The sequence below is a fragment of the Myotis brandtii genome, unplaced genomic scaffold (assembly GCF_000412655.1).
Source record: "Myotis brandtii unplaced genomic scaffold, ASM41265v1 scaffold259, whole genome shotgun sequence".
Classification (NCBI taxonomy): Eukaryota; Metazoa; Chordata; class Mammalia; order Chiroptera; family Vespertilionidae; genus Myotis; species Myotis brandtii.
Window position 1 is genome coordinate 4,610,985 of NW_005359840.1, and position 11,260 is coordinate 4,622,244.

The window sequence follows — 11,260 nt, forward strand, 5'->3', positions numbered from 1 at the left end:
ACACACACACACGCACACACACACACACACACACGCGCACACACACACACACACACACACACACAGTACACATGGATACACACAGGAAATGACCCGGGGCAGAACCCCCTGGAGGCAGTTTTAACATCAGTCCACCAGCCTCTCCTCTGTGTAGTTATGGTGTCCCATTCACTGCACCGACCAAGAGAACCAGGATGAGCTTGCTGATCCTTCCTGGCATGAACCCTGTTTGATCTCCTGCTGAAACAAAGGAGGACTTTGCAGGGCGCCAATTAGGGATTTTGCAATCCACTCCCCTCTGACTCAGGAAAAACCAACTCTTCAAAATATGTTTGAAATGGTTACCCACTTGCCATTGCATGTGCTGAGCTAGAGGTTTGCAATACTGCAACTTTATTTTCCATATGCTCCAGAGACATCCCCAGCACCACGGCACTCGGGGATGGGGCACAGCAGACTAGTGAACGATATAGGCAGCATATGGCTCCTCTCAACTTCCTTGCAGTCGAAGGGGTTTTCAGGCAAAGTAAGGAGCAAAAGCATTTCCTATGTCAAATGGCCTTCCCTTTATTCTCCTTCGAAGCAATAAGAAATTCCGGGCAGAGGTATGAGGGAAAAGGCCATCCAAGCCTGCACCTGCAACAGAAATGCAATTTCCCTGCTTTCCAGTGGATTTTACTCACAGTTGAACTGATTCTCTCTGTGACCCTGCTGGATTTTGAACTCTTGTACAAAAGCAACAATCACAGCAAGCCCGTAGAACCCTCTTCAATTCATTATAAAACCAGGCGTAGGGATGAGCTCTACCAATCAGTGATACAGTTACATGTCTATGCTAAGGTGTTCCACACAGCTTTGAAGCCTTTAACCATAAATCATATTCACAAGTCCCATCTCTGTCTATAGCCTGCATGTAGAGTTGCTGTGCTACCGTTAGACCTGGAATAAAAATCCGTTCTTGTGGAGGTTATCACAGTACATGGAGGTTATCCTGCCAACAACAGGAAAGCACTCATGCTAAGAGCACATGAGCTGTCAAATTGGTGAACTTGCCGTGACCTGGAACATCAGAAATCCGCTGACTGCAGGGAGAGAGGCGCATTTTGAATTGTGTTTCTTTTCTATTACAAGGAACATTGCATGGAGTGGGGGAATGGGGCTACAGGAAGCCGCTTTGGAAATGAGACTAGATCATCTCTACTGTCTCTTTCAGCCTTAAAATTCTCTAGGCAAGAAGAGCTACACACTCAAAGGCTGCCTGGTGCCAGGTGTGTGATGCAGCCAGGTGGAGGACAATAGGGAGCGGCATTACTTGAGGAAAATTGGACCGTGTGTTCCTAACTGAGGAGCATTCATAGCAAAACATAATGAGAAAACACCAAACTCTCTGCTACCCCTGCAAACAGCAAGAGATCTCCGGGAAAAATTCAGCCCTTGGACTATCCATTTTTGGAAATCTTACTCCTTCTTTTTCTTTCAAAATTCAGATAAGACTTCAAAGTTAAAAGCTCACTCCTTATCAATGGGAACAATCTGATTTTCTCAGAAGTTCTTTTTTTCCCCTTTCTTGCTGATATATCTCCTTGGGCAAGGGAAAAAAAGAAAAAAGAAACAAATGGGACTACATCACACTAAAAATTTTGCACAGCAAAGGGAACTATCCACAAAATGAAAAGACAACTCGCTGAATAGGACAACATATTTGCCAGTGATACATCTGATAAAGGATTCATATCTAAAATTCATAAATAACATATAAAACTCAACACACAAAAAAACCCCAAACAATCTGATTAAAAAACTAGACAAAAAAACCTGAATAGACATTTCTCCAAAGAGGCGATACAAATGGCCAAGAAAAATATGAAAAAAATGCTCAAAGTCACTAATCATTTGAGAGATACAAATCAAAATGACAATGAGGTACCATCTCACACCTGTCAGAATGGCTATCATCAACAAATCAACAAACGACAAGTGCTGGCGACAAGTTCTTTGTGGAGAAAAAACAACCTTCGTGCTCTGCTGGTGGAAATGCAGACTGGTGCAGCCACTGTGGAGAACAGTATGGAGTTTCCTCAAAAAGTTATAAATGGAATTGCCTCATGACTTAGTGATTCCACTTCTGGTAATAAATCCAAAGAAACCCCAAACTCTAATTCAAAAGAATATATGCACCCCTATGTTCATTGCAGTCTTATTTACAGTAGCCAAGATTTGGAAGCAGCCCAATTGCCCATCAGTAGATGAGTGGATTAAAAAAGCCATGTTACATTTACACAATGGAATACTACTTGTCTGTAAAAAGAAGGAAATCTTACCTTTTGTGACAGTATGGATGGATCTGGAGGGTATTATGCTAAGTGGAATAAGCCAACAGAAGAAAACAAATACCACATGATTTCATTTATATGTGGAATCTAATGAACAAAATTACCAAAGAAAATAGAACCAGAGTCATGGGTACATGGACCAGACTGACAACTGTGCAAAAGGAGGAGGTTGGTGTAAAGCTGGGTGGAAAATGTGAAGGGATGAAGAAAAACCACCTCATAGACACAGACAATGGTATGGTGATTGCCAGAGGGAAAGGGGAGTGCAGGGGTAGAAAAGGGTAAAGGAGGGATAAATGGTGACAGAAATAGACTTGACTTGGGGTGGTGAACACACAATACGACATGCAGATGATGTATTATAGAATTGTACACCTGCAACCTATGTAGTTTTTTTTAACCAATGTCATCCCAATAAATTTGATAAAGAAAAAGAACAATTTGCCCACAGTGGGAGGAATTTGGACTGCAGCTTCCTAGGCTCAGCATCCTATCTAATAAGGAGGTAATATGCAAACTGACCATCACTCCAACACACAAGATGGCCACCCCCATGTGGACACAGATGGCAGGCAGGGGAGGGCAGTTGGGGGAGACCAGGCCTGCAGAGAAGGGCAGTTAAGGGTGACCAGGCTGGCAGGGGAGGGCATTAGGGGCAATTGGGCCAGCAGGGGAGCAGTTAGGCATCGATCAGGCTGGCAGGGGAGTGGTTAGGGGGTGATCAGGCTGGCAGGCAGAAGCGGTTAGGGGAAATCAGGCAGGCAGGCAGGCAAACGGTTGGGAGTCAGCAGTCCTGGATTGTGAGAGGGATCCCAGATTCAGAGGGTGCAGGCTGGGCTGAGGGACACACACACACACACACACACACACACACACACACACACACACACCCTCCCCCTCCATACACGAATTTCATGCACCATGCCTCTAGTCCTATATAATAAAAGGCTAATATGCAAATTGTCCCCTCGACCAGGAGTTCGATGGGGGGTGGGGGGTGGGAGGGGGTGGCCAACCACCCGTGGACCCTCTCCCTGGCCGGCCCCGATCAGGGTGGGCCAGCTGGACCCCACCTGTGCACAAATTCGTGCACTGGGCCTCTCATTAAGGAATAAATTGAATGCTTACTTTTGGGGTGAGTAAGTCAGGGAGTACCTGGCATCTTTTTTTGGAAGTACTCTTAAATGAAAGATCTTTTTAATGACTGCATTTCAGTTCTTTGTGTGCACACTGAGTGCCAGGTGTTTTGTAGAGTCCCAAGTGCACCCAGAGTAACATGTGATTGTGTGTGATTCCTGCATCTCTCTGCAGTCTCCTTCTGACACATGCAGCCAAGGGGGCCCTGAGGGGGAATTGGAGAAGCTGGTGACCAGTAAGGAGGACATAGTCACGCTATCTGGACAAAGCAGACAGTGCAAATATCAACGACAGAGCACCTGCAATGAACTAAAAGTTGCTTGCTAGACAATTAAGGAAACTTTTGTCTACAAGTTTTCTTTAAGGACTGAACAGAAGCACTGTGAATTGAGACGATATTTTATGCATGCTTTATCTCGTTGTCAGACATAATTTTTTTCAACATAAATATTCAGTCCTAAGTAGCTTCAAAGCTCCAACCTCATAGCTCAAGTCCAGGTTTTGTCATTTTTTTAAAGAAACAGTTTTATGTATCATCAGTGTTAATGAAAACATTATGTTCCATTCTTAAGTTGAATTGTGGATTTGAAATATGAAGTTTTCAGAACCATATGCTCATGTTCAAAACTGATGTCTTTGTAGCTGTGACTATTCAGGGCACGAAAATGTATAGAAGCAAATGTGCATTTGAATGTGCAGGTTATACTTTATCATTAAGGCTGATTATTTATAGAAGCAGAGAAAGCAGAGAGCTGTCAAAGTGGTTTTAAATAAAACAAACCAGCAACTGCATAAAGGTATTGTTTGCAGCAGGAATGCTCGCCATAATCAGGACCCTTTATCTTTCATAGATAGTGCTGGCCGCGGCTGCCCCTGCAAGCAAAGCACTTTGGAGCAGCTAACGAAATGCTGGAGGAGAGGTGCAGCTGGGCTTGTCCTCTCTGGAGAGCAAGATGGATCCCTTAGCGGTAGGCTCAGCGGGCTAGAAACCTCCAATGACTAGCAGGCTTAGTTCTCCCAGTTAACCGCGCTATATTTTTCATATTTTCTTTAGCCTTGAATAACACTAACTTTCTAAAGTGGCCTGAAAATAAAATAATATGTTCCTAGAATGGAGCAGTAAATGCCTTTTATATCGAGATTAAGCATAGAGCTAAAATATTTTTTTAAGTAATGGTGATTTGTGTCATAGACAGTAGTATAGTATTCTGGGTATGAAGAATCTAGGCTCTGCCACTTCTTAGCCATATGAATTTGCATGTGTGTTAATTTCACCGAGCCTCAGTTTCTCCATCTGTAAAATGGAGATACTAATGGCATCTTAGTTTATTTTTAGTGAAATGCTCATTTTAGTGAAATGACCTTTCCCTGGGAGTTTAGAGGAAATCTCCTTAATATATTTGTTACTAACAATACTATGTTGCTATTTATTATAGAATTTGTAAGATGCTTTCAATGAAACTGTTCCCCTGCTGGGTGAACCACACTTGGTGGGTCCTGGTTAACTGCCATATATGTTTAGACAATGTGAACAACTGTGTTTTGATCTTCACTTCCCCTTTGAGTTTGGCAACTGAGAGTCTGCAATCTTCACAAAATTTGTGTTGATGCAATTCTCTAATTTCTTGTTAACCAGGACTTCACTGATTTTATGTTCTTCCAAGATCCAATGTCACAAGAGCCTGTTTTCCTTATTGCCAAAGACCGTCTTTTGCCCAGTTTAGGATATTTTGGGTCGGATTAGGTGCTCTTTGGGCTTATTTTCAACCCATAATACTGGCTACAATTATTTTCATATTTGACAGAGACTGCTAGCTATTAACCACTATCCATTTCCTCTTTCTTAGTTAACAAAACTCAATTTTATTGTGGATGGCCGATGGGATGTGAAAGATAGGGTGAGATTTCCAGAAGCCTTCCTTAGGAAAGAGAAAGCATTTGGTAGACCGTATGCAGTTGTTTTGCTTTCCATTTCCTGCTTCTTGCTGGTAATGTAGACATTACTGGCTAGAGCCCCAGTAGCCATATCGAACAATGAGACAATCTTGAGACAATGCAAAAAATAAAAGATCATAAGCATAAAAATTCATCCCTGTGACTTTGGATTTGCTATTGTCAGTTCTGAAATGTCTACCTTGCGACATCTCTTATGTCAGCCAAAATAATGCTTTAAATCTTGTTGAAGCCCCTGTTCCTTAGGTCTCTGTTGCTATTTCTAGATGATACAGTGCACTTTGCTGAGCACGTGTTCTGAGAGCACCTTCTAGTAATACTCTAGTAGGGGTTGTATTGGTTACACTCAGGAAAGATGACCTAAATATCACTGGACCATTTTGATTGATGGAGTGTACTTTTTCAGTGCAAATTTTCCACTCCTTTCCCCAGAAACCTTTAATTCAAATTAAAACTACTGTTAAAGTAGGCTTCATATGTAATTGACACAATTTTACTAGATAGGCGGCAATGGATGGAGATCAGAAATAAAAATTTAAAAAAGTGTCTTATTATTCTACATTTTTATGAAACCACCACCAAACTTCAAAAAGTAGAAACCTAGGGCCCTGGCCAGTTTGGCTCAGTGGATAGAGCGTAGGCCTGTGGACTGAAGGGTCCTGGGTTCGATTCTGACCAAGGCCACATGCCTGGGTTCGGGCTTAATCCCCAGTGAGGGGCGTGCAGGAGACAGCCAATCAAGGATTCTTTCTCATTATTGATGTTTCTCCCTCTTCCCTTCGTCTCTGAAATCAATAAAAATATTTTTTTAAAAGTAGAAACCTAGGGATTAAAATGTAAGTGTAATCTTGAACTGAAGCTTTATTCAAATAAAAAGTGGTATAAATTTTAAAATTGAGATGAACAAAAGTTCTCTTGTCCTCTTAAGTGGTTGTCTATGTTTTTTCTTTCTACCAGTGTTTTTCAAACCTTTAATGTCTTATGTCTTCTGTTTTTTAACTATTAATTTGAAATAAGTATAGATTCACAGGAAGTTGCCACGATAGTCCCATGTACACTTCATCCAGTTTCCCCCAAGGGTTACATCTTAAGTAACTGAGGAAGGGGGAGGAGAGGGTGGGTAACAAATATATATTGTGGGAAATAATGTCAACATTAAAAATGTTTAATAATTTTTTTCCTTTCTTTATTGATTAAGGTATTACATGTGTGTCCGTATCCCCCCCATTGCCCACCCCCCGGCTCATGCCCTCTCCCCCCTGCATGCATACAAGTCCTTTGGTTGATCTCTCCCCCTAACCTCCACCCTCCCTTACCTTCCCTCTGAGGTTTGAGCATCTGATCGATGCTTCTCTGTCTCTGGATCTGTTTTACTTCATCAGTTTATGTTGTTTATTATAATCCACAAATGAGTAAAATAAAAAAATGGACTAATATATCTGTATATTAGTCAGGGTTCTCTAGGAAAACAGAACCATAATAGATAATATTTATTATGAGGAATTGGCTCACATGATTATGGAGGCTGTGAAGTCCTACCATCTGCCTTTTGCAAGTAAATCACTCCAAGTCCAAAGGCCTGAGAACTGGGGGCTGGGGAGGCGGGGGTTAGCAGTCTAAATCTCAGTGTGAGGGCTGGAGAAGATGAGGTGAGATGTCCCAGCTTGATCAGTAAGGCAGGAAAAAAGGGAAAATTCCACCTCCCTCTGCCTTTTGCTCTACTTAGGCCTTCAGTAGATTGGATGATGCCCACCCACATTGGGGAGGGCAATCTACTTTACTGACTCCACTGATTCAAATGTCAATCTCATCCAGAACACCCTCACAGCCACACCCAGAAATAATGTTTAATCTGGGTACTCTGTGGTCACTCATGTTGACATATTAACCATTATAGTGTGTATAGTTATATGTCAGTTTATAATGTGAAGATTTGTGTAACTACTACCATAATCAAAATACACAACTTTTTCATCACCACAAAGATCCCCCTCATGCTACTCTTCTACAGTGACACTCATCCCTCCTTTATATTATCTCTCACTTTTAGAAAGCAGTAATCTGTTTCTATCTCTATAATTTTGTCATTTTGAGAATGTTATATAAATGGAATAATTATGTGACCTTTCAAGATTGGCTATTTTTCACCCAGCATAATGCCCTTTAGATTCATCCAAGCTGTTGTGTGTGTATCAACAGTCTGTTCCTTTTTCATGGCAAAGAAGTATTCCATGGTATGAATGTGTCACCGTTCATTCAACCAGTCACCCATTGAAGAATATCTGCATTGCTCCTAGATTTTGGCTAATTCAAATAAAGATGCTATGAACAATGATGTACAGGTTCTTGCAGACATAAGTTTTCATTTCTCTGGGATCAATGCCCAGGATTGCAATGGCTGGATGGTATGGTAGTTGCATGTTTAGATTTTTAAATACACTGCTGATCTGCTTTCCAGAATGGATATAATACTTTACATTCCCACTTCTGATCAACTGTTGTTTCTTTTCTTGCCTCCTAAGTTTCTTCCTCAGTCAGCTTTTTTCTCTCCACCCATCAGGGTCTTCCTATGTCTGTTTTATATAGAATGCCCAAGATTTACTAGTTTACTTAGCAGGAAGAATAGGGGCATATAATCTATTTCTCTTCCCTGTTTACTTTTGATAAACACCAAACTCTCATAATTGAGTTATTTAGAAATATTCTATAACTTTAAAAGAGAGTGTGAGATTTTTGTCTTCATCAAAAGAAAACAGGGAAGCCTTCTGTTTCCAAGAAGAGGGTAGGGGATGGGTAAACAAGGTGAAGAGAAATGAGAGGTACAAACCTCCAGTTATAAAAAAAAATGATAAGTCATGGGGATGTAATGTACAGCATAGGGAAAATAGCCAACATTATTGTAATAGCTTTGTCAGGTGACAGATGGTTACTAGAATTACTGTGGTGATCACATTGTAAAGAATATAAATGTTGAATCACTTTGCTGGTTCACCTGAAACTAGCACAATATTGTATGTCAACTATACATTAATGAAAAAAGACAAAAACAAACAAAAAAAGATTAACTCATGATTAAAAAACATTGAAACAAATTTCTGTTTTGTTTTCAAACTAACACACCATCCTTCCTTCACCACTCTCATCTGATATTTACATATGTCCGTCCCCACCCACGCACTTCATTGAGATGCATTGCCCCCGGACATTTTCAGAGTTCTGACAGTTTTCATTTCTAGACATACTTCCACTTCTTAGTTGAGCTGTTCTTGTGACCTATTATAAACCAAAGCACCAAATTCAGTGTCAGATTTTTGGCCCAGTTTTTTAGAACAAAGATGTTCAATTCCAGATAAGTTTGGATAAGCATCAGATAAGCATCCACACGCTTAATCAAAGCTTCGCTGAACCAGTCTTCCGCAAGCTTTTGAGGACTGCCCATTACAAGGGATTTGCTTTTTTCTCAGTATTTGGCTTGATTAAAACTAACCTGCTCCCCTTTTTGCTTTGTGAAAAAATGGACCAGCTTGGAAGCATCAGGATTAGACTGGGTGTACGGGACTATCAAATATAGATTGGGAGTATTTTGACACGTAACACCATTAGCCCAATGTAATTATAAAGAGCTTAGATTAGGATCAATTTTATAGTAGATCTACATGAAGGAAAAAAGATTTTTTTTCTCTTCTTTTGGAGAAGAATAAATTTGTATTTTCCCTAAAATTTGCTTGTTTTTCCTGTAGAAGTTTTGAGATCATTGCATTAATATTTCATTGCAATAGCAACATGAAACCTTTGATAAGTATTATTTTCACCATGACAGGTGTGATTACACACACACACACACACACACACACACACACACACACATCATTTATGCATATATTTTTGGTTGTTTTTGTGGTTATTTGGTTTTAGAGTGTAGCATAGAAAACAATACTACATTGAGGACAATCAAATAAAAGATAATAGAAAGTCAAACAATTGCCAAATGGTTACCTTACTAGATTTTGTTTGATCACTAAATTTATCCTCATTTTTCAGATCAAAATAGTTACTTAAAGTTTGCTTCATTTTTATGTATTTATATTTAATGTACATATTTTTGTAAACTCCTTGGCATCACCCTTTTTAAGAGGGGTGGGTATCCAGATTGCCATATACAAGTCTAGAGGGAGCTTTTTTTCTCTTTGTGGTGCCACTTTCCATAATTTAAATTTTTTTTTTTAGGTTGTGAGTTGATTTTCATGTCGTTTGCTTTGCTTTGCTTTTATCTTGGAAGTCTGGATTTTTATTCTGACCATTTATTTGTTGGTGTTTTCCCTAAAAGAATGAAAATAATTAACAACAACAACAAAACTTTAAAAAGTCTTTTTTTCCTTTTTTTTTCTTTTACATCACCTGTGGTCCATCAATAGACTGAACTTCAATTAATTTTACTGAATGCAGCATTTGCATTCCTCCTCCTGTTTTTTTAAAGGAAAATATTAAACTTCAATGACTTGAAGTTGAAAATGTGGCTTTAGGTTCATTCATTCACACTCAGACGGTAAAGCATTCCTCACCTCCTTTTGGCCTGAATGCATACAGGGCTGTGTGGCAAAGATTCCCAAGCCCAGGCTCCATCATGATTATCAATAGAATAGATCAAGCTGCTTTTTATGACAAAACACAACTGCTGATCCGAATTTCTCCTCTCTGGAAAAATCAGTCATTCCACTCAGCACCAGCCCAAGCACTGAAAAGCAACTTACAGCATCACTTGGGAAGAAATAACTTCCATTTCTCACCGTCCTTTCTCTTTTACCCTTCCTCCTTCTCCTCCTCCTCCGCCTTCAAATAAGTAAATCCGTTATTTTTCTCTTTTCCAAGATGGCTACTCTGTTTTCTCTGAAGTCAGCGTTTACATAGATAACAGTGCTGCTGCTCATAGTTACTGCTTCTGTGGTAGAATTTTCAATGTGGTGTGTTTGCAGCATCTGTGCACACTCTTACTTCCAGGTTTTTTGAAAGATTCTCATTTTCCCTGATGATTTTGAGTATCATTCCAGTGGCCATAGCTTGACATTGCTTCTTCAGGTTCTTTAGGTGTTTTATTGTCCATGGAACAAAGGTTTGGTTTTGCTAGATTTGAATCTTTATCCCTTAGCTAACACTTCAAAAATCATCACCCTAGCTGCTATTAATTTCAGTACATCTTTTCCACACCCTGTACATAAGTTCCCTATCAAGTTGGCAGCACCAGTACCTATGCTTTCTGTATGACCCTCAAATCTAGCAATGAGGTCAAGGAAAGAGAGACGAAATTTTACTCTTGGTTGCATCAGCAGTACATCTGGGCATGCAGTCCCCTTCGATCCTTGGATAATTACAGTATCGGCTTCCAAGCAGCCTTCCCTTAGCTCATTCAGATAACCCACAATGTCGCAATCTGACTTGCTCAACTGGGATTGGCAGGCTTGCTGAAACATACTCAATACTACCTCTGTGTATTTGTTAGGCTCTCCACCAATAACAAGGGCACTATCACCAAACACTTACAGAATCTGTGGCTTTACAGACCTATGGACATTCTTGTTCCCCATGTTCTCCATCAACGTAAAGTAAGATACTGAATTTCAAGGTGGGATGTAAGTCTTCCACTTATCTCGCAGTCTCCAATAAAAATCCTTAAGAGTGAGACCATTACCTCATCTTGATTCTGCACATTTCAGAGAATATTTTTAAGAGTTCTGGAAAACTCTTAACAGTAAGTTTTCCCTAAAATAATGAAAAATTTTTAACAGGGAGATCATCATCTCATCTTAATGCTGCACTTTTCAGAGAACATTTTGAAGAGT

General features: G+C 40.1%; 1 pseudogene; it reads right to left on the reverse strand.

Annotated features, from left to right (window-relative positions):
- Nucleotides 1-10,513: 10,513 nt before the first annotated feature.
- Nucleotides 10,514-11,014, reverse strand: LOC102257716 (annotated as a pseudogene).
- Nucleotides 11,015-11,260: the final 246 nt, after the last annotated feature.